General features: G+C 58.0%; 1 protein-coding gene and 1 long non-coding RNA gene across 4 annotated transcripts in view; one reads left to right on the top strand and one right to left on the bottom strand.

Moving 5' to 3' along the window:
• The window catches only part of LOC144337171 (uncharacterized), a 50,462-nt gene extending 26,141 nt beyond the window's left edge, over positions 1-24,321 (bottom strand). The window contains exons 1-2 of the long non-coding RNA XR_013409896.1: positions 24,110-24,321; positions 22,414-24,053 (exon numbers count right to left, since the gene is read on the bottom strand). This is a non-coding gene — a long non-coding RNA (uncharacterized LOC144337171). The remainder of the gene's footprint in view (positions 1-22,413; positions 24,054-24,109) is intronic.
• SKI (SKI proto-oncogene) overlaps positions 1-27,743 on the top strand; it is an 82,643-nt gene that overhangs the window by 45,117 nt on the left and 9,783 nt on the right. The gene's annotated exons all lie outside the window — the stretch shown is intronic.

Genomic DNA, 27,743 nt, shown 5'->3' with positions numbered 1-27,743 from the left:
CCCTGGCTGGCCTCCCCCCAGAAGAGTCTGCTGCGCTGGGGAGCTGCAGGGGCTGCCCCCCGTCCAGGCCAGAGAAACCAGGCAGCCTCTCCCGCCGGGAGAGGTCCCCACAGGAGCCTGTTATGGGGCCGCGTGGCGCCTGGGCTGGTGTCACCCCTGGGGGCCCCCTTTTAAAGAAGATTCAGTGTCCCATCTCTCAGACGGTCTCCAGTGTGGGGATTAAGCGCTCAGATGCTGGCAGGTTCGGCGGAGCACTGGCTGCCCTCGGCAGGGGCTTTGTGTCGGCTGCCCTGCCCCGGGCTGACCCCAGACGCTCGCCTTTTGTGCTGTGCTGCTCTCGCCCCTCGGAACCTTTGTCCCGTTGAGCCCCACCATCGCCTGGGGCCCCTCGCCTGTCCCCGCAGGCCCGCCCCGGGGCGGGGATTGTGGCCCCTGTCCCGCGGTGGGGAGGGGGTGCTTCTGGTGGCCTAAGGGGACCCTCTGAGCAGTCATGCAGGCCTCCCCTCAACCCCCCGCGTCCAGGTCTGTTGCGGAGGGGCCAGGAGATTCTGATATTGATGCGATGGCCCCAGAGGTTGGCATCCTGGGAGGACTGGCTGGCGATGCTTCCAGAAAGTGGTTTTTGAAGATGCATCTGGTCCTGGCCCGTGGGTGGCTGGCGGGACTGGGACTGGGAGAGGAGCTCCGGGCCACTGGCCGCTTCCTCGTTGCTTTTCTCCTCTGGGAGGACTTGCCCCTGTGGGCAGGTGCAGGGGCACCGAGTGGAGGGGCTTGGGGGCCTCCGCCCGCCCCAGGCCACCTTGCTGTCTCTCCAGGCCTGCGTCCTGCAAAGAGGCTGGTTCAAAAGGTCACTGCCCCGATTTTTATTGCTGTCTCTTACATTCTCACGACCTCTTGCCCTCTGCACAGATGGGCGGGGCTGGAGCCTCCACGAGGGCCGGCCTTTCCGGGGATTAAAAACCTGAAAGGTCTGAGCCGAGCTACCAAGGTTAAATGTTTTAGTAGCTTAAAAATGGTGTTAAAAATTAAGCAAAAACACACACAGACTTCCAGGTTTAGCATAAATAGAAACCAGAGGTGTTGAGACTGTGCTGCCTCCTCAAAACATGCAGTGGAAAGAGGGGACAGAGCCCTCCACAGGATCCCTCCGTTGGGGGGTGGGGGAGACAGCCCTGGCCCAGCGTCTACAGCTCCCAGCTGCACTGAGTGGCAGTGGCTGTCCCTGTGGTCTGGGGGCCTCCTTCCCCAACAGGCTACACGAGCCCTGTTCCTGCTAAGGCTCGGGGAAGCTCTTTGCGACTTAAAAAATAATAATAATAACGGAGGGTGAACTGGTTCCTATTTTTGCATTGTCATTGATTGCCAAAACCCACTTAAATTAAATACAACCATGTCTTGTAAATGGTGTCCTTAATGCAGTTTATCAAAACCAAAACTCCCCTGTTGAGGTCTTCGTGTTTTGTCAGTAGCGTGTTGGAGTCTGATTCCTGTCTCCCGTGCCCCTGTCTGCGTGTGCTGACCCCGGACCCTGTGAGGGAGTTCTCACCATGCACCAAGCCTCGCCCTCCCAGGCCCCTCATGCCCCCGAGGCTCGCTGGTGCCTCAGCTTCTTCCAGGGGAGGGGGAGGTGGTAGGCGCCTTGGGTCTTAAATCAGAGAAACTGTTCCAGCAGTAGTAAATGTCATCAGCTGGCCCCAAAGAGCACCTGAAAACACAGGCTGTACCCCTGCCCCCGTGGAGACATTTGGCGCCACCTGTGTTCAGTGCAGATGCCACACGGCTATTCCTGAGATGGCTGCCGAGGCCATTTGGCCCTTCATTTTGGGAACAGACCAAGGCGGTGTGTTTGGCCGGCTGAGACCCAGCTGGGGGTGTCCGGGCCTTGGCCATGCTGCCTTCTCCAAGCCCCACACTTCCCCCGGCCCCTCCTCTTTCCCACCGGCGCCGGAGACCCTCGGAAGCGTGTGCGGGAAGACAGCAGCCGTGGGGTCCCTCTCCTGGTCAGAGGGTGGCATTCCTCCCACAGTCCTGGGAGCCACGGGGCTGAGATGGGACTGCCTGGCTTAGCGTGGGGAGGACGGGACGGGGTGGCTGCCATGCCTCTTTTTGTCTGTGATGGAATGGGAGGGTCTGGCCCTGCCTCGTTAGTGAGCTTGAGCCAGGGATACCCGTGACCCTGCTGGGGACGGTCCTCCCCAGCCTTGTGAGCCTGGGCAGAGGTGCTGTGGCCCCAGGTTGTGTGGCTGACCTGGTGGGGGGAGGGTAAGAACATCCTTGGAGAAGTGACAAGTGTGCGACCAGAGGGTGGACCCAGCCAGGAGGCCCGACCGTGACTGCAGCCTCCCCCAGCATCACGCCAAAGTGTGCTGGTGCAGGGCCTCGAAGCTGCTCCATGGGCAGCCTTCGGGCTGAGGCTGTGGGGGACCTTGGGAGTGCGGCGGCCCCCCGTCCGTTCTGTGGACCGGGTGTGGATGGGCCGTGCGGGCAGACGTGCTCTTGGGTGGTTGTGGCGGGGATACCTCTCTGCCCACAGCCTCTCACTCGCTGCCCTGGCTGGAAGGTGGGGACATCTCCCTGACCAGCAGCACCAGGATGGCGGCCCTGGAACAGTATCCTGGTCCGCCCAGATGCATGCTGAGCACCCACGCGTGTGCGCAGGTCTTATGGGCCATGTCCAGACCCAGCCCTGGGGTCAGGTGACACTTGCAGTTGGGTGGGCGCTCACGTAGGCACCTCCAGGTAAGGGGGATTCAGGAAGGCAGCGCTTTGTAAGTGGCGCTGGTTTTGCTTTGAGGCCGGACTCCTTTTCCCGTTGAGGAGCTCTGCCTGTGCGCTTCGCTTGCTTTCCCATGGCAGGCTTTCTGTTGGTTAAATAAAGACACAAACTTTCTGTCAGTCTTTGCAAATACTTGGTTCCGGGAAGTTCTTGGCCCTTCCCAGGCTTGGGGCTGCCGGCTCACCGTTCCTCTCTCTGCATTTCAGCCAGGCCCCCATATGCTGGGTTTGCAGGTCAAGACCACCCATGACAGCTGTGCTTCGTGGGGTGCGGTTCCCTGTGGGCGCCGAGGGTGGCGTGGGGCTGCCTCTCGCTCGCTCCACCAGTCACCTGAGGGCCCGTGTCCCAGTCGTGGCCGCGTGTGCTCTACTGTGCGGGTGGTCAGCCCTCCCCAGGGGCCACCTGGATGGTGTCCACTCCTGCCCCGTGGCAGGAAGTCCCAGCGACACCTGGCCATGTCCCTCTTACATGTTTCTGGAAGTGGGATTCCAGGCCGGAGCCTCATGGGGGGCAGACACCGCCACTTGGCCCATGACAGTTGGTTGATGGGACTTGAAGGGGCCTCTGGACTATGTGGCTGCAGCGCCGGACCCTAGGAGAATAGCAGCCGTGATGGGGGGCGGGGGCCCCACTTTCGGGAGGGAGTGAGGGAGGCTGGCTGCTGCCCCTTGCTGCAGTCAGCTTTGGTCACTTTCCTCGCCACCACGGCCCCTCCCAACTCCTTGCTCTCAGCAGAGGAGACACGACCCTTGTGAGGGTGGGCGAAGGCACCCCAATTGTTTGGGGCCTTTGCTGTCTGTGCTGGTCTTTCCAGGCAGCCCCAGGCCGTGTGTGTCAGCAGGCGGAGGCTGCACCTCTCACCCACCCAAGCTGAAGCAGCCTCACAGGGGGCGGCCCCAGGGGTTTCTCCAGCTGAACAAGCTTGTCCTGGAACCCCCACCTGAAAGGGCTGCTGCCCCGTGAGAGGAGCTTCTAGAGATGGTGGCCAGCCTCGGGGGCCCGGTGGAGATCTGTACGTGGGGTCCTGGTCCGATTCTGTCTTGGAAGGAGCATCAGGGCCCTGAGTGGTCGGAGCAGTGGCCGGCCCATGGCTCCGCTCAGGGGCCACCGACGGCTCCTTTCTGTTTCTTGTAGTCACAGACCTCGAGGTTCCCACAGGGACGAGGCTTCCTGTGGCTCCGCCTTCAGGGAGCAGTGGGGCTGCCCCGCCCTCTGGGGGTTTTTAGGTGCTCTGAGGTGGTCTGGGTGTGGCCTGGCCGGTGTGGACAACTTTGCCCTTTGTCTGAGACCCTGAGCCCTGGGGAAGGATGAGGGTGTGGGGGGAGTCTGGTTTTTCCATAAACATTTATCGTTGTTTTTTTTTTTTTGAGACGGAGTCACGCTGTCGTCCAGGCTGGAGTGCGGTGGAGTGATCTCGGCTCACTGCAAGCTCCGCCTCCCGGGTTCACGCCATTCTCCTGCCTCAGCCCCCCGAGTAGCTGGGACTACAGGCGCCGCCACTACACATGGCTAATTCTTTGTATTTTTAGTAGAGACGGGGTTTCACCGTGTTCGCCAGGATGGTCTCGATCTCCTGACCTCGTGATCCGCCTGCCTCAGTCCCCCGAAGTGCTGAGATTACAGGCGTGGGCCACCGCACCAGGCCAACGTTTATCTTTAAATGTTCCTTGGACCTGGCCTCTGGCTCTTTGGGAGGGAGAGTCCTTGGCAGGCCCCGTTGCCAGCAGGCCCCGTTGCCTGCATCCCCCAGCGCACCTTGGCTCCTGGTCGTGCGTGCACTCTGCCCACCTTCCCCGCCCAGGCTGGTCCTGGGGCAGCAGCCTTTCAGAGGTGTTGACAATTGAGCAGTCTCCTTGTGCCCTTTCTCTTTTTTTTGAGACGGAATCTCGCTCTGTCGCCCAGGCTGGAGTGCAGTGGCCAGATCTCAGCTCACTGCAAGCTCCACCTCCCGGGTTTACACCATTCTCCTGCCTCAGCCTCCCCAGTAGCTGGGACTACAGGCGCTGCTACCTCACCCGCCTAGTTTTTTGTATTTTTTAGTAGAAACGGGGTTTCACCGTGTTCGCCAGGATGGTCTCGATCTTGTGACCTCATGATCCGCCCGTCTCAGCCTCCCAAAGTGCTGGGATTACAGGCTTGAGCCGCCGCGCCCGGCCTCCTTGTGCCCTTTCAAGCTGTTCTTTTCTTTGGTTCACACTGAGCAGGGGCCGGTTGCTCTGATAGGGAGAAGACGTGAGGAACTGGCATTTACTGTGATTGAGCCCGGCGCGGGTGGACTCTCCCATTCGTGCAGCCACATTTCACAGAAAGAAGTCCTGCTCCCCACCCCCGACCCCCACTGCCGCTCCACCTGCCTTTACCTGCACTTGAAGGGACAGCCCAGCAGGCTGTGGCTGGCTACCCCAGGAGCACCTGGCTCCACCCAGCTCTCAGAAGTTCACCTGCTGCCCTCAAAAGCCATTTACTTGAGGTTTGATATTTATCTCCAAAGGAATGGCTGGCCCGACTGCCCTGGACCCTCCAGGGAGATCAGCAAGCCGGAAGTGCGTGTCTGTTGCTCTCCTGGTCCCTGGGCCACCTGCTCCTGTGGCCCTGGGGTTGGGGAGCCAGGGCTGAAGGCCTGTAGGGCCCCCTGTCTGTGCCTCTAGAGGCCCTGAGCCGCCTCCGCAGTGTTTTAGACCCATAAGCGAGAGACAGCGTTGTGGTTGGATGGTGAGAAAACATGAAGCTTTTTCTTTGTAAGCAGAAGATTGTAGGGCTCAGTGTGTGGGGCTGGGGACAGCGCTAGGCCTGCTCTAGACCATGCACCCCAACCTGGGGTGTCCCACCAAGAGGAGGTACAGGGGCCTCCGCTGTGAATATGTGGCCATCCTCTGGCTCCTGATTGCTGAGTTCCTGATTGCTGTCTTTGAGTAACTTACGAACCCCCATGAAAAGCCCCCACTCACAGCTCCATTCCTGACGTGTTCAGGAACCCCTCTGTTGAGGTTTTTGTCTTTGGTTCTGGAATTCGTGGGTCCCTCTGGCCCCTGATGCGTTTGTAATGGGTGTTGATGAGCACTGGAGCTGCTTCCTCTCAGGGGCGGGGCATTGGAGAGATTCCGGCAGGCACCGCAGGGACCTCACCCAGGAGGCTGCTGCCGGTGCTGGGGCGGGCGCTTCCTTGGAGCTGTGATTCCTCTCATTTGGGGCTGCAGGAAAGCGTCTTTTCTCTCTGTGCTAACAGTTTGTTTAAAAAGAAAGGGTATTTAAACCTTTCAAACTTAAAACTATTTTTCTTTGGAGATGGAGTCTCACTCTGTCTCCTCCCAGGTTCAAGTGATTCTCGTGCCACAGCCTCCTGAATAGCTGAGATTACAGGCACATGCTACCATGCCCAGCTAAGTTCTGTAGTTTTAGTAGAGACGGTGATATGGTTTGGCTGTGTCCCCACCCAAATCTCAACTTGAATTGTATCTCCCAGAATTTCCACGTGTTGTGGGAGGGACCCAGGGGAGGTAATTGAACCATCCGGCCGGACTTTCTCTGCTATTCCCGTGATAGAGAATAAGTCTCGTGAGATCTGATGGGTTTATTAGGGGTTTCCGCTTTTGCTTCCTCATTTTTTCTCTTGCCGCCGCCATGTAAGAAGTGCCTTTTGCCACCTGCCATGATTCTGAGGCCTCCCCAGCCATGTGGAGCTGTAAGTCCAATTAAACCTCTTTTTGTTTCCAGTTTTGGGTATATCTTCATCAGCAGTGTGAAAATGGAGTGCACGCACGCATCAGCACCCACGGGCACACACACCTGCACTCATGCACTCATCAGGACCCACGGGCACACGTGCACACAAACATCAGCACCCACGGGCACACACACCTGTCTCACACACTCATCAGGACCCACAGGAACACGTGCACACATCAGCACCCACGGGCACACACACCTGTCTCACTCATCAGGACCCACAGGAACACGTGCGCACATCAGCATCCACAGGCACACACACCTGTCTCACTCATCAGGACCCACAGGAACACGTGCACACACATCAGCACCCACGGGCACTCACACGGCATCCACGGGCGCACACACCTGTCATACAGTCATCAGGACAGGCATACATGGATGCACATATCAGTACCATGGACGCACACACACATGCACCACTCCTGATGGCTTCGGCTTGCTGGATGCCTGCTTTGCCCTCAAGTGAGCAAGGTCTGGAGGCAGGCACTTGGGGTGGGGCCACAGTATGATTCTTAGGAGCCCGGTGTCCCCTGTACCCACTTACTCCCAGCCTTGGGTCCCGAAGTGCTGCTCCTGCTGGTCTCTGTGCCCCACCCATTGTGGGCAGGGCTGTCTGAACAGGGCAGAGCCAGGAGTGATGCAAGGGTGGGGCATGGAGGCCTTGCCCAGAGGCAGCAGCCGGCTCTGGCTTGGCTGGGCCTTGCCTTTGCTGTCCTGCCGTGAGACACAGGAGCCCTGGGGAGGACGGCAGTCTGTATCAGGACCAGTGGTGAAATTGCAGATTCCTAAATGTGATCTGGAGACCACTCTTGCTAGAGAAATCTACCCAGGTCCCTTGGGTCTGCCCCTCCCTTCACCTTTCACCGTCAGGCACAGGCTGTGTGTGCCTCCCCATCTGTGCATGGCCTCAGCGGAGCAGGCCTGTCCTGCCCATTCCTAAAGGTAGAGCCCGGCAGATTCATTGTGTGGTGAGGGCTTCCCTAGACCCACCAACTCCTGTGTCTTCCCGTGGTTGAGAGGGGTGGGGTCTCTGGGGCCTTTTTTTAGGAAGTCACTGATGCCACTCAGGAGGCTGCCCCAGGCTGGATGCCGTGGCCCGCAGACCTCCCTGCAGTCCCTGGGCGGGCAGCACCCATGGGCACACGTGTACACAGGCCGTGAGCACTGCCCTGTGAGCCAGGTGGTGGTGGGGGGTGTTAGGGCTAAGATTTGGTTAGGGCCCGAGTGCTTGCACACCCCCCACCCAATTCCCTGTGGTGCTGGGATGCTGCCACCTCCTGGACCCTGGCATTGAAGTGCCACCTTCATCTCCCTCCCCAGACAGTAAGCTCCACAAGGGCAGGGCTGTGGCCATCACTCTGACCAGCTGCTTGGGGGCTTGGTGGCTGCTGGGTGATCGCCTGGACTCTGCCCTCCTGTCTCCTGGTGTCCCGGAGGGGCCTTGCTGGACTGGGCCCTCGACCGCCCCACCGGGTGCCTGTCAGGGCGCAGTCAGCTCTTTGGGGATGGCCGCGTGACCTGGAGTGGTCTGTCCCTGATCTCTGAGCGGGACTGCCTCTGGCCTTTCTTCTGCGTCCCATACAGAATGGCAGCCTACTAGACGCCCTGAGGAGGCAGGCGGAGGGGTGGAAGGGGCGTGGCCGTGCCCAGCAGAGACCACCCTCTGATGATGGTGGGCGTCCCTTCCAGCCCCTCTCGGGCATCGCTTCATCCCTTCCCCCATTTCCTTCCTGGCCCTACTCTCCAAGTCTTGTGTGCGTGGTGGGGCCTGGCTTCCCTCCCGGCCTCTCGCCCGCTCCCGCCCATCCCTCTCTGGTTCTCTCAGGCCTCCTCTGGGCTTGCCAAGAATGTAGGGGAATTAGGGGGAGGGGGACACAGGAAATGCCTCCCCTCCTCTGACAACAGCTCCAGCTGCAGGGGGAGGGGGGAGGGGAGAGCAGAGTGGGTGAGACAAGGGAGGGCTGACGGGCGGTGGGGGCGGGGGGGAGTTGGGTGGGGGGGGCGAGTATTCTCCTGCCCACCCAGGCACTAGGCGTGGCCCAGCCCTACAGACAGAACAGTTCTTTCTTCCTTATTTTGTTTTTTGTTAGAGACAGGGTCTCGCTCTGTCGCCCAGGCTGGAGTGCAGCGGTGTGATTGGGGCTCACTGCAGCCTCCATCTCCTGGCTTCAAGCGACTCTCCCACCTCAGTCTTCCAAAGCACTGGGATTACAGCAGTGAACCAGTGTGCCCAGCCTCTTCCAGACCAGTGTGGGCATCCAGTGAGGGGAACGGGCCTGTGATACGGTGGTCCTTGTGACAGGTCAGGCAGTTTTAGAGTAGGGTTTGTTAAAACACGGGTGAAGTTGGGCCCCACCCCCAGCCCTCCACTCCTCAGCCATTCAGGAGAAGCGCAGGGCACGTGTGGGCAAAACTTCTGAGTCCACCTTCCACCTGAACCCACTGTGGAAAGTCTGACCACAGGCCGGGCGCAGTGGCTCAAGCCTGTAATCCCAGCAGTTTGGGAGGCCGAGGCAGGTGGATCACGAGGTCAGGAGTTCGAGACTAGCCTGGCCAATACGGTGAAACCCCGTCTCTACTAAAAAAAGAAAAAGTTAGCCAGGCGTGGTGGCAGGCGCCTGTAGTCCCAGCTACTCAGGAGGCTGAGGCAGGAGAATCCCTTGAACCCGGGAGGCGGAGGTTGCAGTGAGCCGAGATCGAGCCACTGCACTCCAGCCTGGACGACAGAGCGAGAGTCTGTCTTAAAAAAAACAAAATAAATAAAGTCTGATCACAGCCCCTTCTCACAAGGGGGCTGCCCCCTCCACCCTCATTGGGGAAGCCTGGCCTGCTGTAAGTGCACTGACCGGACATTAAAATCCCTTGGAATGGTCTTGGAGGAGCCACTTCTGGGAGTCTTCCCTGACCAGCCACATACCTTTTAAAGAGAAACCTGAAGACAGCTGAGAAGACAGGCAGTGGTGAAGATCTTCAGAAAGAGCCCAGTCGCGTAGTGGGCGGGTGGGTGGTGTTTGGGCTTGTACAGCACCAGGGCAGGGCCTCCGAACCCATGGAAAGCCTTGCTTTCCCCGAGCCTGCTGGCTCCCAGCCCTCCACCCTCATGATAGGGCCTGGGTAGTGACTGCTGGTCACCCTTTACTCCCACCCAGGAAAAGGACAAGAGGCTGGGCTCCCCGTCAAGGAGTGGTTTCCGGGGACACTGGCTCTCGGGGGCGCCAGTCCTGTCCTTGGCTCCCAGCACATGCTGCTAGTGGCATTTGCAAGGGTGGGTCTTGTCCTGAGCCCCCGACCTGTCACCCCGGTGTGGGCCCAGCGACCTCAGTGAGCCCCTCCTGTGCCCTAAGCTGAGCCACTGTGTACACTGAAGAGGAGGCTGGGGTCCTGTGTGCACCTGGCCCACTTCCCTTGCCGGTGCTGGGAGACGGGAGCCAGTCTCGGCCCCTCGCCGGCCAGCAGCTCCTGTGGCTCTGGGGGTGCAGGCATCTTGGCTGACTAGGGAGGATCCCGTGGGAGTGACCCCATGCTGTGACCAGGGAGGCGCTCCCCTTCCCCCAGCGCCTTTGTCGGGGATCCTGAGAGGTTTTTTGCGGAGGCTGGGTCCCAGGCTGGGGACCGAGGGAGCCGGTGCACCCCTTCTACAGGTGAGGCTGTCCGTTTACAGCTGAATGCTTCTCCCCCGTCCTGCACCGGGCCCCACTCAGTCTCCCCAGCGTGGAGCTCTTGTTGCTGGCCCAGGGCCTGTCCAGGCCCCTTGACAGGGCAAGGACTGGGACCCTCACCAGGGCTGGGCCTCCTGGGCAGTATGTCTCTGTGAAAATGGGGATGAGGAGGTGGCAGTGTCACCTTTTGAGGAGAGTCTTGGAGAGGTGTTGCCTCTCTGGGGAGGACCCTGTGATTCTCCTGCAACCATGTGGGCCAGGGCCAGGACCAAAGCCATTGTGCTGTTGCTGTGGGTTTGGTGGCTGCTCCCTCTGCTCAGATGTTGCACTGCAGGCCTGGGCCTCTCGGCTTGGGGTTTCTGTGTCTCCATGTTCAGGACAGGCTTGTGGCTTTGGGTACCACAAGGGGCTCTCCAGCCCAGGGTGCTTCAAGGGGCTGCCCCTCAAGTGCATGGGGGGTGCCGGGACGCAGCCCTGCTGCCCATGGCCCGGAAGTCCAGGCAGCACTGCGCTGGCTCCGAGCTGTCCCAAGGGTGCGGAAGGCCCATCCACTGGAGCTGAGGCCTGGCACCGTGCTGTGTCGGTTTTCATGGCGAGAAAACATCGTGGGTGTCCACTGCGCCTGGAGGAGGCTGGAGGCCGAGGCAGCAAAGCCGACCCGCTGGCGGGGGGGGCACTGTGGTTTCCCCTTCCTGCAGGAGTCGGGGAGACGCTGGTTTCCCTGCAGAGCTGCTGTCTGCCCGCAGCCAGAGCCCCGTCAGCAGGTGCGGTGCCTGTGCCACCTTCTCCCCAGACTCAGACCCTCCCCTGCTCCTGGAGACCCTGGCCTCCGGGCCATCCCCTCTCCATGAATGCCCGGGGCTTGGGATCCATCTTCTTTCCACATGGGCCTCTCCTCTTGGGTGTAACAGCTGCATCAGAGGCCCAGAGGCTGGCCTTGGGGGGCCCAGGCCCCAGCACAGCGTCCTCCCTATTCCACTGGCCGGGCCTCTCTGGTGATGCCAGAGGCTTCCTAAGGTTGCTGCTCTGCCTCTAGATCCCTGACCCCTGAGACATCCTGGTAGGGTTGAGTTCCCTCCTGTCCCACGCTGAGGTGGCCAGAGAAGAGCCTCCTGGAGGTTCAGGTGACCCGGCCTGGGTCAGCACGGTCGAGGCGGAGCTGCCCTCAGACCTCTTTTGTAACAGTTATCTCCTGGAAACCTAAAACCTAATTGGGCAACGGCAGCTCTGAGTCAAGTAGAGATTGTCTGGAAGAGATTTGCCCCGTGCTGTGGAGCAGGGCGGATGCAGCCGAGGTGCCTGGGACCAGGGACCTTTCCCCGGTGGGCTCGCCCCAGTGGCGTGGGGTGGTAGAGTTCAAGCTGACACCGACCGGCCCAGAGGACCTGCTGTCCGTGTGGACCTCCTGTGACCATGTGGACCTCTCGCGGCAGCTCCCTCCTGCCCTGCACTGGCCTGTGAGCCCTCCCTGGCCCCTGGGTGGCTGAGAGGGCTCCAGGCAGGGAAGAGTCAGGGAGGGGTGGATGGCCGGGCTGGCTGTAAGAATGACAGGTGGACACGGGGGCCCACCTTGGCCGGTGCTGGGGGCCCCGGTGGCTGGAGAGTGGGTGTGGGTGCTCTTGCTGAGGGTCCGACCCTGTTCCGCAGTTGGCTGGAGAGTGGGCGTGGGTGCTCTTGCTGAGGGTCCGACCCTGTTCCGCAGTGCGGCGTAGAGGCGGTTTTGGTGCCACACAGAGCACAGGTGCACCAGGCGGGCGTTTCTGATGATAAGAATTCATAAGTGATTTTATTTTGTAAATTAACAGGACAGAAAAGCCTTTTTGTTCTAGCTAAAGTTTTATGATTTTATGTTTGGGACCACCAGGGTATCTGGAGGCTGGGGGCAGTCGTGGCCGGGGTCAGAGTCTGGGTTGGAGATGGGTGTCATGCGGCAGTTGGTGTGGCTGTGTGGACTTGTCCCCATCTGTCTAGTAAATTTCCATCTGCCCTGACGTCAGCTGCCTTTTTGACATGCATTTGGAAGGTGTTAACAAATGGGCTTAAGACTCTTCCAGGCCGGGCGCGGTGGCTCACGCCTGTAATCCCACCACTTTGGGAGGCCGAGGCGGGTGGATCACCTGAGGTCAGGAGTTCAAGACTAGCCTGGCCAACATGGTGAAACCCCATCCCTACTGAAAATACAAAAAAACTAGCTGAGCGTGGCGGCGGGCGCCTGTAGTCCCAGCTACTCGGAAGGCTGAGGCAGGAGAATGGCGTGAACCCGGGAGGTGGAGGTTGCAGTGAGCTGAGATCGTGCCACAGCACTCCAGCCTGGGCAACAAGAGTGAAACTCTGTCTCAAAAACAAACAATAAAACAACTCTTCCTTTGAAAGTTTTGTTTTGCTTTTTTTTTTGTTTTTTTTTTTTTTTGAGATGGAGTCTTGCTCTGTCACACAGGTTGAAGTGCGGTGGTATGATCTCAGCTCACTACAACCTCCACCTCCCGGGTTCAAGAAGTTCTCTGCCTCAGCCTCCCTAGTAGCTGGGATTACAGGCGTTGCCACTATGCCTGGCTAATTTTTATATTTTTAGTAGAGATGGGGTTTCACCATCTTGGCCAGGCTGGTCTTGAACTCCTGACCTCGTGATCCACCCGCCATGGCCTCCCAATGTGCTGGGATTACAGGTGTGAGCCACCGCACCCCGGCTTTTTTTTTTTTTTTTTTTTTTTTTTTAAGACTGAATCTCACTGTGTCCCCCAGGCTGGAGTTCAGTGGCACAATTTCGGCTCACTGCAACCTCCGCCTCCTGGGTTCAAACGATTCTTGTGCCTCAGCCTCTCGAGTAGTTGGGATTACAGGCGCCCACCACCATGTCCAGCTAATTTTTGCATTTGTGGCAGAGATGGGGGTTTTTACCGTGTTGGCCAGGATGGTCTTGAACGCCTGACCTCACATGATCTGCTCATCTGGACCTCCTAAAGTGCTGGGATTATAGGCGTGAGCCACCGTGTTGGCCAGAAGGTTTTTTGTGTTTTTTTGGTTGTTTTTTTGAGATGGAGTATCGCTCTGTCGCTGATGCTGGACTGCAGTGGCGCAGTCTCGGCTCACTGCAACCTCTACCTCCTGGGTTCACGCCATTCTTCTGCCTCAACCTCCCGAGTAGCTGGGACTACAGGCACCTGCCACCACGCCCGGCTAATTTTTTGTATTGTTTTAGTAGAGACAAGGTTTCACCACGTTAGCCAGGATGGTCTCGATCTCCTGACCTCATGATCCAACCACCTTGGCCTCCCAAAGTGCTGGAATTACAGGTGTGAGCCACCGCGCCCGGCCTTTTTTTTTTTTTTTTTTCCCTTTTAACAGTTAGAAAATCTCCCGGTTGCCTTGCCAGTTTGAGTGTGGTGGGGGGTCCTTGCTCACCAAGGTGCCATGTGGCCATGGCTCCCACGAGTCCTGGGTGGTGGTCACCAGTGCACGTGGGCTCTGTTCCGTGTAGCCAGTGTGTTTGGGATGCTTTTTGTCTAAGAAAAGTTCTACCTTGGCCGGGCGCGGTGGCTCAAGCCTGTAATCCCAGCACTTTGGGAGGCCGAGACGGGTGGATCACGAGGTCAGGAGATCGAGACCATCCTGGCTAACACGGTGAAACCCCATCTCTACTAAAAAATACAAAAAACTAGCCGGGCGAGGTGGCGGGCGCCTGTAGTCCCAGCTACTCAGGAGGCTGAGGCAGGAGAATGGCGTAAACCCGGGAGGTGGAGCTTGCAGTGAGCTGAGATCCGGCCACTGCACCCCAGCCTGGGCGACAGAGCAAGACTCCGTCTCAAAAAAAAAAAAAAAAAAAAAAAAAAAAAAAGAAAAGTTCTACCTTGTGTTGAAGCCTGGCCTCCCTTTTGTTGAGCCCTTTCCTTTGAGTTATTCAGGGGCTCTGCAGTCAAGGCCGGAAGTGAACCCAGGCCCCCTGTGAGTGTGAGTCCAGGAGTGCCAGGGCCAAGCCGGGTCCCTTGTCCAGAGAGCCGGGGAAAATGCAACTGAAGCTGCTGACATAGAAACTCTTTGTCCCTGTTCCACATTCCCACCCAACTGGTCGTAGTGATTTTTAGTTGCTATTCAGCATCATTTTAAGTAGGGAAAAGTTAGACATTTAAGTTATTACCGTAAGTGTCACTATTCATCTTTTTTTCTTTTTTCTCTTTTTTTGAGATGGAGTCTCGCTATATCGCCCAGGCTGGAGTGCAGTGGCGTGATCTCGGCTCACTGCAACCTCTGCCTCCCAGGTTGAAGTGATTCTTCTGCCTCAGCCTCCTGAGTAGCTGGGACTACAGGCGTGCGCCACCACACCCGGCTAATTTTTGTATTTTTAGTAGAGACGGGGTTTCACCATATTGGCCAGGCTAGTCTCGAACTCCTGACCTCGTGATCCGCCCACCTTGGCCTCCGAAAGTGCTGGGATTACAGGCGTGAACCCCCATGCCTGGCCTGCTGTTCGCCTTTACCTTGTGTAATGCCAGTTTAAAATGCAAATGCAGGGTCGGGTGCAGTGGCTCACTCTTGTCATTCCAGTGGCTCACTCCTGTCATTCCAGTGCTTTGGGAGGACAAGGTGGACAGATCACTTGGGCCCAGGAGACCAGCCTGGGCAACATGGAGAAACCCCATCTCTACAAAAATACAAACATTAGCTAGGTATGGTGGCGTGCCCGTGGTCCCAGCTACTCGGAGGCTGAGAGGGGAGGATCAGTTGAGCAGCCTGGGAGGCGGAGGCTGCAGTGAGCTCAGTGAGCTATGATTATGCCACCGCACTCCAGCTTGTGTGACAGAGTGAGACCATGTCTCTTTAAAAAATAATAAAATGCAAATGTAAGAGTGTTTAACTTGTGAAATCATCAAAATTGCACAGTTTGTGATTTGTACCCCAAATATAATAATAAATGCACGTGCATTTTATTCTCAGCACATCAGTGAAAATGCTGCATAAAATGAACTTGGCTGTTGGAGTTCACTTAACTCGTCCATGTGGCCACACAGCCCTTGTTCTGAGTGAGAACAGACTGCGTGTGGGGGCCATGGGCGCCTGTCTCCCTCCCTGCCAAGTCTCCAGTCGTGGGCTAGTGGGAGAAAGTGACTGGGTGGGACAAACACGACCTCCTCCCTGGACGCTCTGCACACGGGCTGGGAATGGCAGTGGGCTCGCATGTGGCATGTGCCGCCTCTGCTCATGTGGGCTCCGTGGTCACGGAGAACTTTGCTTATAGAAGAACATCTTATCAAAGGTGAAATTGTTCAGAATGCCAATGATTGGGACAGAGCGTGAAGCCCAGGGCGTGGCTGCATGCCCACGAAGCCAGCTTTGGATGGAAAAGTAATGAGTGGAGGGCGTTTTCTTCCCAGACCTGGTGGTCCAGCCATGAGCGCCCAGCTGCAGGCTCCACAGTGGCCAGCTCTGGGTGAAAATCTAGACGGCCCCTGAGCGCCCTCCCGCTCGGGGTACCCTGGCCCAGGGTGCACATGTGCTCTGGACCTTGTGCCGTGTGGGGCTCCAGGGCACCTGGAGACTTTGCCATTCTGTGTGGGGAGGTGGAGGCGACTAGGGAATGCATTTCTTTAGATTTTAAAGATGAGAGAGTGTTGGCCTTGGACAGGAAAAATTCCAGTTGGGCAAGAAATGAAAATGTCCAGTTTTTTTTTTTTTTTTTGAAATGGAGTCTCGCTCTGTCACCCAGGTTGGAGTGCAGTGGCGCGATCCCGGCTCACTGCAAGCTCCGCCTCCCGGGTTCACGCCATTCTCCAGCCTCAGCCTCCCAAGCAGCTGGGACTACAGGCACCCACCACCACACCCGGCTAATTTTTTGTATTTTTAGTAGAGATGGAGTTTCACTGTGTTAGCCAGGATGGATAATGTCCAAACGTTTTATCCAAGTCCGAGTAGCAGTGTCGGTGGTAGGTGTGCTCTGCCTGTGGGTGGGGGTGGTCTCTGTCTCAAGGTGGGCTACAAGGGTCTGCCCCAGGGAGGGGGTGGACGCATCTTGCCTGCGTCGCCTTCCCTGCGTGGGACATGGGGGTGGTCTCCCCAGAAGGACAGGGCTTAAGGCAGCCGCGAGATGGATGGATGTCCCAGAATCTGCCCTCACCTTGGGGGATGAACCCAGGCTCCTTTCTGTGGCCTCCAGTGTGTCCCTGATGGACCAGCTTCCTGCACAGCACCACCTGCACTGCTCCTGGCCCTGGCCTGGCCCTCGAGGGCTGCTCTCAGGGCTATTTCTTGTCTTTCTTTTTTCTTTCTGTCTTTTTTTTCTGAGACGGAGTTTCATTCTTGTTGCCCAGGCTGGAGTGCAATGGCACAATCTCAGCTCACTGCAACCTCCACCTGCCGGGTTCAAGCAGTTCTCCTACCTCAGCCTCCCAAGTCGCTGGGATTACAGGCATGTGCCACCATACCTGGATAATTTTTGTATTTTTAGTAGAGACGGGGTTTCTCCACATGGGCCAGGCTGGTCTCGAACTCCTGACTTCAGGTGATCCACCCACCTCGGCCTCCCAAAGTGTTGGGATTACAGGCGTGAGCGACGGTGCCCAGCAGGGCCATTTACTTAAAGGCGTGTGTTCCGATCCCTGAATTAGTTTTAGTTTGAGGTTAGGAGTGAGAACACGATTGGCTGTTGTCATTTCCTGTGGGAGTGGCTCTTTTCAGAGGCAGACGGTTGTCCTTGCGCGTGTGTGCACATTTGTCTGTGTGCGCGTGCGTGCACGTGCGTGTACATTTGCGTGCATGTTTGTCGGCGTGCACATTTGTCTGCCTGCACGTTTGCGTGCGTGCACATTTGTCTGCGTGCACGTTTGCGTGCGTGCACATTTGCGTGTGCGTGCGTGTACATTTGCGTGCACGTTTGCCGGTGTGCACATTTGTCTGCATGCACGTTTGCGTGCACCTTTGCGTGCACGTTTGTGTGCACGTTTGCGTGCACATTTGTCGGCATGCACGTTTGCGTGCACATTTGTCTGCGTGCACGTTTGCGTGCACATTTGTCTGCGTGCACGTTTGCGTGCACATTTGTCTGCGTGCACGTTTGCGTGCACGTTTGTCTGCATGCGCGTCCATGCACATTTGTCTGCGTGCACATTTGCGTGCACGTTTGTCGGCGTGCACATTTGTCGTGCGCGTGCATGCACATTTGTCTGCATGTGCATTTTTCTGCGTGCGTGTGAGACCCCCTGGGTGGTTTAGCCCTAGGAGTTGTGGGGTGTGTTCTCTGCTCCCTTCCCTTGTCCTGAGTGGCCTTGGTTGGCCAGAGGCAGCTGGCAGTGGCTGTCCATGGGTCACCTCCGTGCATGGATGAACCTAGCCTGAGGTGGGCTGTTGGCCCACTGGGGTTTTGGGGTCATGGCAGTGCCCTCAGGCTGGCGATTGTGGGGGTGGGGACCTTGTCCCGAGCACCAAGTTCCTCTTCATCTTTTGATCCCTTCTTCCAAAAACTACCCCCTCCCCACCGTGTGTGTGAGGCCTGCCATGGTGTGCACAGAGGCCACCCACCCATGTTGAGCTTCCTTGGGCCTGCTGGCCTGGCTGACCTGGCCTCCCTCTGGGCAGCACCTGGCTGGCTGCAGGTCCCCTCCAGGTGGCTGGAGGTGTCTCGCTCTCCCTGCAGGTCCCCAGCGCCGCCTGGTTTTCCCGAGTCCCATGCACCTGTCTCTGAGCTGTCGGTGTGGTCAGCTTGCTGCACCCACCTGGGAAGTGGAGCTGGGGGAAGGTCGTGTTCCGCAGGAGGCCTGGCAGCTCAGAACCAACTGTCCCTCCGTGAGGAGCAGCGGTTGATGAGAAAGCGTACAGAAAGGCAAAGGCTGGAGACGCAGCTCCTGTGTCAGGTTGAGCCTCCCTAGGTGGGGAGCGCAGAGACCCGAAGGTGGCCCTCCTGCCTCCTCTGTGTCGGGGCTTGACACCCGTCTCCGCGGCCATGCCTGTTTGTCTTCATCCCTCTTTGGTGAGGGTGGCAGGCGGCCAGATGCCCATTACAGGCCACCTCTCCTGCCAGCCAGTCTTCGAGGGCGGGTCACCACGTGGCCACTTAGTGAGGCGCCTCCTCTAAGATCAAACGTGGTGCTGCAGAGCTGCACCAACCCCCAGCCCCATGCAGAGCAGGGCAGGAGAACCAAGACCGTGGGGGTGGGGGTGCCGTGCAGGTCGCACTTCCCTTCCTCAAGCCCACCATGTGCTCCTTGTCCAGCCTTTTGAGATGCCCACAGCTCTCGGTTTGGCCCCGCAGCAGCATCTGGGTTGATGTCCCTGGTGAGGTTTGGAGACAACAGAGAAGGGGTTGTCCTCTTCCACCGAGAGCCTGGCCTCCCTCTGGGCAGCACCTGGCTGGGCTGACTGGGCAGAGGGAAGGGGTGGCCTGGCCAGGGTGAGCATGGGACTCTCGCTGCTCCATGGAGGGGGTGCAGGAGGTGCCTCCAGGCCATGTTGCACCGGGACAGAACTTAGGGGTGTGGCCGTGCTGGGGACTCTTGACTGCAGTGTAGATGTGAGCTGATTGGGGGTAGGCCAGCCTTCTGTGCAGGACACTTGGGAACTGAGGGGACACGGCTACCACCCTGCGCTGCTCAGCCTGACCGCCTTCTCTGGTGTTTGGTGCTGCACGTGTTTCTGGGCATCTGAGATGAGGCCCCAGGGCCTTTGCTTCCAGACGCCAGGGGAGAGAGACCAGCCCCAGAACAGCAGGTGTCCCGTGGGCTGGGGTCGTCTGAGCTTCTGACCTCATCAGGGGCTCTCCAGAGTTTCCTGTACGCAGCCATGTGTCCGGGCCAGCGCCGGGGGCAAGCGATGCCTTCTGTGGTTTGAGAACTTGTAGGCAGGAGGAGGAGGAGGGCACCTCCTGAGATGCCTCGCTGGTCTGAGGGCTCCTTCTGCCCCAGCTGGCGCCTGGGTGAGGGTTGGGCCTGTGGAGCCGTCCTGTCAAGCCGGGGATGGCAGGACGCGGTGTCACCCCTCCCGCCGCTCTTACGAAACACTCTCTTAATGAAGCCCGATTCTTGGTGAATCAGCCTTCCAAGAACCGCGACCGCAGCATCCTGTGCCGCTTCTGTGCCCCGCGTTTTCTCTTTCTGCAGCGTTTCCTCTAATTCTGGGTGGAAAGGCCTGTTTGTCTCCCTCAATCTTTAGCGAGGTGGCAGGCGGCCAGGCGGCCATTACGGGCCGCGCCTCCCACCAGCCAGTCGCTGGCAGGAGCATCCCTCACCCCAGAACCGAAGCAGCGAGGGGACCCAGCCGAGCTGTGGACGCAGGCGCTGAGGATACTCGTGCCAGCTTGCTGTTCCTGGGACTCTGTTTATTCTTTTAAGTTACTGCGGCAGTTACCTTCCAGTGGCATCAGAGGAAAAGAACGATCCGTTCGCCCCAGTCTGTCCCCTGGGGGACCTCTGGCTAATTTTCTGATTCCCAAAGTGAGGTTTTGCGCGGCTGTGTAGCCGCCCCTCTGTGGTCGGCCCCGATGTCATCAGGCTGGTTTCAAATCTGGGGTCTGTGGTTCAAGGCTGAGTGCAGGGCTCAGGCTGGATGGGGAGGGTAAGAAGAGCGGGGCCAGACTTCCCTGGGTCAGCACACACATCTGGGGTCGTCGTGGAGCCCATGGCTGCACTGCTTGGCTGTTGGCCCCTGGTGGACGCCTCAAACTGAGGTCCCAGGAGAACCCCAGCGAGGTTGGGGCTGCAGAGGGAGCCCTCCCCTGGGCAGCAGCTGGACCAGGACAGAAGCTGGGCCCCCCCCCACCCCCCCACCCCCAGTCTCTGCAGCCCCACCCTCCTTCCAGCACCTTCCCCCCTGGCTGGGTCTTTTGTGTTTTGACGCCCCTTGGCTCTGGCATTGTGGGGGGCCCCCGGGGCATGAGGAAGAGGGCCAGTGCCAAGGCCCCGAGGAGCGCTGCTAATTGCCACTTGGTTTCCTTAGAAAGATTTGGCTTTTTGTCATCAACAGCGTTGAAGTAACAGCAAAGATGACCTACTTAAACGAAAGAAAGATCCAAGTGAACCTTTAAAGCTGGTGTTCTCACTTCATTTTGGGGCTTGGGGTTGTCTTGCAGATTCAATCTGTTTCCTCTGTGCCACAATAATCAGAAAATAGGTTAATTTAAGCCCAATATGAAATGCGAATTATCATGTGTGAAATATTAATGGGACTTACAAAAATAGCTTTATAATTTCTTGAACTGTGAAATCTTCAGAGAAGGCCCATAGCTCACATGTTGAGCCGATTCCTGAGTGAGGGTATTTGGGGGTGCACCTGGAGGAGACAGCGATGGTCTCAGCAGGGCTTGTCTCCATAGTGCCTCAGCGTGAGCTTCTGCCAGTCCCCAGAGAGGGCTCCCCACGCCTCCCCGCGCCTCCCCGCCCTGGTCAGAGCTGGGAGTTGCCATGTAGGAGTCGCCACGTAGGAAAGCACGGTCCACCCCGTGCTTTGGGGGTTTGTCCAGGCTTTGGGGTGGGGTTTGCCTGTAGAAGCTCTGAGCTGTGCTGCGTGGTGGGGTGACCACAGTGGGCTGCCCTGGGTGCCCTTTGAAGGACTGAGCAGTGAGGTGACCCTTCATCCAGCAGGCGTTCATCAGGGACCTGCTGTGGACCAGGCTGGGGTCACCCTCAGGACTGAGCGGGGCAGGTCGCTGTGCATAGCCAGGCAGGCCGCTGTGGGAGCAGGGCAGGCCGCTGTGTGGAGCGGAGCAGGCCACCGTGCGGAGCAGGGTTTTGGCCCCCACAGGGCTTTTGTTTCTGTTGCTTCTGTGGGCGATTGGGACTCACCATGTTAGACCTGAGGTTCGTGGTGGGATCCCCTGGCATGGCCCTGGGTGGCTGCCCTGCGTGCTCGGGGAGCAGGCACGGACCCTGAGTGGTGTTGCTCTCGGGTCTGGAACGTCCAGCCGAGGGTTGGGGCCTGCTGTTGTCGCTCCTCTGAAGATGAGAAGCCAGGGCGAGGCCCCCACCAGATCCGGAAGGTTCTCCTGCATCGCCCTGTCCTTCTAGGCACACTTGGCCGCCCTGTTTTCTGCGCGTCTGTCCCCACCATCGTGCTCTCTTCTTCTCTGGACTGCATTTGATTTCTTTGAACTGTTTTTATTCTGGAAAGTTCTGCTCGAGCATCTGGTATGTCCCTGGTGTTTGGGATGTCTCCTTCTCATTCCCGTGTGTCTTGCTTTAAGCTGCGTGTCCTCGTGTTCCTGCTGCCCCTGTTCTTGGGCACTGTTCTGTCTGGGATCCCCGTGCAAGGCTCCTGGGTCTGGTGGCTGCTGCCCGGCCTGAGACTGTCTTACCTGTCCCAGCCACCATTTCCTGGCTTCTTCAACTGGCACCTTGACACTCGGTGCCGGATGAGCAGGCCTGTGGCTGCAGGTTCCCGGCGTCTGTCCTGAGTTCCGGTTGTTCCTTCCATCGCAGTCGGTGGTCACTGCGCCGCCATGGTGGTCCAGGCAGCAGGGTGGTCATGTGGTGGGCATCACTCTGGGTTTTTCATTCTCCTTTCATTTGTGGCCTCGGAGGCTCCCCGTGTTTTCTGAGGTGCACAGTACATGGAGGGGTGCTCATCTCGTCTCAGATGTTGGAAGGATGTCGTGCAGGAAGGTGTGAGGGTCTCGGGGTGGTCCTGAGAAGCCAATGTGATAGGTGCGGCAGTTTCCTCTTCCCCTGAGCGGGGGCTTCCAGAGCCTCCCTCCCACCGGTGCCCGTGGGGTTTGAGCCTGACTGTGAGTCACACCCAGGATGGAGAGGTCTAAGGAAGGCCTGATGCTGGGCAGGGCGACGTTTCTAGAAAAGGTTTCATCTGGTGACCTGCTGAATGGCATGAAAATCACAAAATTGGCGCTCAGTGACCATGAGGCTGCTGTGTGTGGCTGCTCCCCTCAGCAAGGGAACGGCTGCCCCCATCCAGGGCCCCGACTCTCCCTGGCCTCCCCCATGCGTGGCAGGCTTTGCCCTTGTCCCTGTCTGCCCCAAACTCCAGCCGAGTCCCTGGTCTGCAGTCACCGCACACAACCTGGGGGCATTCTTACCTGCCTTGCCCTGGGCCCTGGTTCTCTGTGGGTGAGGGAACCTCAGCAAGGTTGATGTGATAAAAATCGTGTGTTTTTACTATTCTTCACCCAGAACCTGTGGGTGATAGAAGTGTTGGTCACATCTGAGTTCTCAATCTGCAGTTACTTTTTCTAACTTGGAAATGCTACTTAGTAGCTGAATTCTGTATTAAAATCTGCTTATTGGCCGGGCGCGGGGGCTTAGCCTGTAATCCCAGCACTTTAGAAGGCTGAGGCGGGCGGATCACGAGGTCAGGAGATCGCGACTATCCTGGCTAACACAGTGGAACCCTGTCTCTGCTAAAAATACAAAAATTAGCCGGGTGCGGTGGCAGGCGCTTGTAATCCCAGCTACTCGGGAGACTGAGGCAGGAGAATGGCTTGAACCCGGAAAGCAGAGGTTGCAGTGAGCTGAGATCACACCTTTGCACTCCAGCCTGGGCGACAGAGCGAGACTCTGACTCAAAAAAAAAAAAAAAAAAATCCTGCCTATTGAAAAAGGAACTCTTTTTAAAATTTAATCTCTAAGTTATGGCGTTGTGAGATTCCTGGACATGGTTTTCAGGTTGCTCTTGTAGCTTTGGTGAAAGGGCTTCATTAGCCTCAGGTGTGCTGTTGCCGACTGGTGGGGCGGCTTGGTCCTTCCCGACCTTTCCGAGGAGCTCCTGGCTCCAGCCCCCAAGATCAGGAGTTGTTTCATGGCTGGGGGCTGGAGGCCACCTTCTTTCTTTAATGGCCAACAAGATAATGACAGGACTCACGGACTCACGGAGGTGTCAGTGTCAACTTGGTGGTGTCTGGGCACGGTGGGGAGCAGGGTTGGGGACAGAGTCGGGTTGGGGGTGCTGTGGAAGGGGTATGACCCTGGGGGACAAGGGGTCGCAGGGGGCCCCGGGCACAGCTGCATTGCCTGTTGCCATGGGCAGCAGCAGCGTCTCTGGCTGTGGGGTTTGTCTGAACCTGTGTCTTGCCCTCGTTCACCCAGGTGGGGCTCAAGGCCGTGCCTGCCATGAGCGGGGATGCGGGCCCCAGAGACCAGCCTGACCTCTCTGGCAGGAAGAAGACCACGTCGTGCTGTGTCCTCCTCCCCCGAGCCGGTTAGCTGTCTCAGGGAACCTGTAAGCCCAGACCCACCTGCTGCCCCACTGGGCCTTATCCAGGGCCACCTTGTCACGTCCTCCACTGAACGTGGGTGCGTGTAGATGCCAGCCCCTCGGTCTTGCCCAGAAGCTGTGGGAGGTGCTGGCTGCCGGGGGTGGCTATGCATGTCTGTCCCCATGGCAGGGAGGCCTCTGGGGGCCTGGCTGTCCCTCCTCTAGCTGCTTCTCACATTTTTGTCTCCCCGAGAGCCACCTGCTCTCCCAGGGCCCTCAGGCCCCTGTCTGCCAGTCTCCTGGCACCTGGGCTGGGGTCCGCACCAGGCAGCACCCCCAGCAGGGCAGGACCCACCCTCCACAGCATCATGACTGCCACGCCCTGTGCCTGGGGTGGAGGCCACTCCCACCCAGTGGGGCCCCTCTGAAAAGGAAACTTGACCTCAGGGTGGTGACAGGGCTCTGTGGGATGGCCTTGGTGACAGGGACCAGAATGTTCCCTAAACTGGACGTCAGGCCCCTGGCTCAGATGGAGCTTTCTTTTCTTGATGGGCTTTAGAAGGTGAAAAACTAGGCTTCCAGAGGTAAAGCTGCACTGTGGGCTTTGTGGCAAATAAGCGCTGCCTGACCCCAAACAGCTGCGAAAGACTCAAACCTGGAGCCTTCCTGGTGTCCTGTGTGTCCACACAGGTGTGGCAATGTGGCAGCCCTGTGCCAGGAGCTGCCCCTCCCTGTCGCAGCAGCGACCATGCCAGCCAAGCACCCCTCTGGTTCCTCCATGCCAGCCAAGCACCCCTCTGGTTCCTCCATGCCAGCCAAGCACCCCTCTGGTTCCTCCATGCCAGCCGAGCGCCCCTCTGGTTCCTCCATGCCAGCCGAGCGCCCCCCTGGCTCCCAGGCATCTCATCCTGTCTTGCTCTGAGGGCCGTGCTGTGGTGAAAACCATTCACCTCGACAGTTTGGCTTTCGACCAAGAATTCACTCTCATATTTTTGTTTTTTAAATAGATTTTTAAAATTAAGACTGTATTCACCGGGCGCGGTGGCTCACGCCTGTAATCCCAGCACTTTAGGAGGCCGAGGCGGGCGGATCACGAGGTCAGGAGATCGAGACCATCCTAGCTAACACGGTGAAACCCCGTCTCTACTAAAATGCAAAACATTTGCCGGACGTGGTGGCGGGCGCCTGTAGTCCCAGCTACTCGGAGGCTGAGGCAGGAGAATGGCGTGAACCTGGGAGGTGGAGCTTGCAGTGAGCCGAGATCGCACCACTGCACTCCAGCCTGGGCGACAAAGTAAGACTCCGTCTCAAAAAAAAAAAAAAATTAAGACTGTATTCAGATATAATTTGCATACCATAAAATTTTTTCCTTCCACAGAATATAGTTTAATGGTTTAACCATCATCATCAAAGTTGAGAACATTTTTGTCAGCCCCAACAAGAAGCTCCATACACATGACCCGTCACTCCCCAGGTCCCAAACCCCATCCGACACTGATCTTGGTGATTGGCCTGTCCTGGTCATTCCATAGAGCCACATGTGACTGTGTGTATCTGGGCCACGCGTGGCTGTGTGAGAGCCATGCATGACTGTGTCTCAGCCACGTGTGACTGACTGTATGTGTGTCTGGGCCACATGTGACTATATGAGGGCCACGAGTTACTGTGTGTCTGGGCCACATGTGACCTTGTTTGGGCCACACGTAGCTGTGTGTATGAGAGCCATGCATGACTGTGTCTCAGCCACATGCGACTGTGTGTCCGGGCCACACGTGGCAGTGTCTGGGCCACACGTGGCTGTGTGTCCGGGCTACGTGTGGCTGTGTCCAGCGTTGGCACAGTATTTCCAAGGCTCCTTCCTTCCTTTTCATGGCTGAGTCATACTCCGTTGTGAGACAGAGACCACAATCTGTCTATCCCGTCATCTGTCCCCGGACACTTGGGCAGCTCTGCTTCGCTGCTGTGAGCACTCGTGCACAAACTGTCGTGTGGATGTGTGTTTTCAGTAACCTGCGTGTACGCCCAGGACTGGAATTGCTGGGCGATGTAACTGTGTTAAAGCTTCCGAGGACTGGCCAGGCTGTTTTCCACAGCAGCAAAATAATCGTACATTCCTCCCAGCAGTTCATAGGGGTCCCTGTGTCTCCATGTCATCATTGTCCAAACTAAAAAATTCTAGGCCGGGCGCGGTGGCTCATGCCTGTAGTCCCAGCAGTTTGGGAGGCCGAGGCGGGCAAATTACCTACATGAGTCCAGGAGTTCAAGACCAGCCAGGGTAACAAAGTAAAACCTTGTCTCTAGAAAAAAAAAAAATACAAAAAATTAGCTGGGCATGGTGGCACATGTCTGTAGTCGCAGCTACTCATGAGGCTGAGGCAGGAGGATTGCCTGAGCCCTGGGAGGTTGAGGCTGCAGTGAGCTGAGATAGCGCCACTACACTCCGGCCTGGGTGACAGAGCAAGACTCCGTCTCAAAAACAAACCAACCAACCCAATTCAAGCCATCGTTGTGGGCCTGAGTCGGCGTCTCCCTGCGGTGTGGTTGCGTTTCCACAGTGAATGATGTCAGGCAGCTTTGCGTGTGGTTACTGGATGTTGGCATCCTGTTTGGAGAAGTGGCTACTCGAGTTCTTTCCCATTTGGAAATGGGGTTGTGTATTCTGTTTTCCTTGCTGACTTGTAGAGTTCTTCACGTGTTCTGAATCTGGTCCCTTGTCAGATACCGGGTTTGCACGTTTTCCCTTCCATCCTGTGGGCTGTCTTTTCGCTTTCTCGATGGTGCCCTTTGAAGCACAAAAATGTCATGATTGTTTTCTGGGAAGCCTTGTTGTTCTGTTTTCTGTCTGTTCCTTGTGCTTTGGTGTCATCGAAGCACTTCTGTGGGGGCGGGAGTCTGGACTGAGGCCAGTGCGTTCCTGCTATGAAAACCTTCACGTGCAGTCGCAGCCTCGGCTCCACGGACGGTTCAGTCCGGGAAATGGTTTCTGGGAAACGTTTAAGGAGGCCATGCACAAAAACCGTCTTTGCAGCGAGGGGCATGAGAGCACACGGTGCTGTTCCCACAGGGCCCGTGGCCTCTGCGGGTGAGAATTGGTGGCCTCCCTTGGAGATGCTGACTTGAGGTGCCAGGCACCCACCCAGGCTCTTGGTGTGGGCATAGGCTGTCTCCACTTGAAGAATGTGGCAAGATGGTCTGAAAACCACAGAGTTTGTTTGGAGACACGGTCTTGCTGTGTTGCTCAGGCTGGAGTGCAGCGGTGGGATCATAGCTCACTGCAGCCTCCACCTTTCGAGGTCCAGAGATGCTCCCACCTCAGCCTCCCAAGTAGCTGGCATTACAGGCATGAGCCACCACACTGGGCCCACGGCTGAAGTTTGGGTTGTATCCTTTTAAGGCATAGCAGACGGGTTTTCAGCCACACTGAAAAGCTTACCACAGCAGAGTGCTTCTGGGCCACGTACTTCGGGAGCAGGGCCGCAGGCAGGACCTTGGGCACCCAGCCCGCTCACCACGCTGCAGGCAGCCTCTTGGGAACGTCAGAACGCCAGCACAGGCGATCGCCACAGAACCTGGATTGGGGTGATCCTGCCGTTCCACCTGCTGTGGCCCCCGGGCTGCACCCGCCATGTGGCCTGTGGCTGGCAGCTTCTGGAGACTTCTTGGTACCTACAACATCTGCGCCACTCCATGGCATTGCCTGTTGGTGGCAGCCATCCCCTCCACAGGCCGGTGTCCCCTGTACAGAGATGAATTGGCGCTCACGGACTCACCCTGCGAGGCAGCATCGGCATCTACAGGACTTCCCGGCCCTTGGCCGCACGTTTCCCCCCTGTTTCCGTCGTGGCAGCTGTGCCTGGGTGCGGACGCTGCATGCTGACGAGAGGAGGCTTGGGCCTGCTTGGTGTGCGTGAGTGGGTCAGAGACTGGCCTCTCCATGTGGCGTGTGCATTCCCTTGGAGGGTCCCCTGACCCCATGGCTGCAGCCTGGCAGGAGAAGACACTGAGTGGGACGCATGGGAGGGGATGCAGGGCGGGCTGTGCTGTGCAGCAGGCCTTGGGGCGTAGAGTGGCCCATCCCCGCACCAGGCTGCAGTTTTGACACCAGGTGGTCGTGGGCCGAGTGTCCGTGCAGGTGTGGAGACAGAAGCCTGACCCACAGAGCTTGGCGGTGGTCCCTGGACTGACCTGTGGGATGCACAACCGCTCTGCCACTGTGCGTCGTTCACACGCGAAACTGACGCCACAGAGGCCTCAATGTCTGTTTCAGCCGGATACATGCTGTGCCCCTCATGGGGGCACATCTGGCCACTGGACATCGGGGCCCTGGGGTGACTGAGGCTGGTGCCCTCGTGACAGGTCGCTGGGCTGCAGGTTGAACAGGAAACTGGTTTTCTCCACTCTGCGAAGTCCCCTGTGGTTCTCCCTGTGGTTGGAGGAAGTTGTGTTGACATTATCAT

The sequence above is a fragment of the Macaca mulatta genome, chromosome 1, assembly GCF_049350105.2.
Source record: "Macaca mulatta isolate MMU2019108-1 chromosome 1, T2T-MMU8v2.0, whole genome shotgun sequence".
NCBI lineage: Eukaryota > Metazoa > Chordata > Mammalia > Primates > Cercopithecidae > Macaca > Macaca mulatta.
This window is presented reverse-complemented; position numbering and strand designations above follow the sequence as displayed.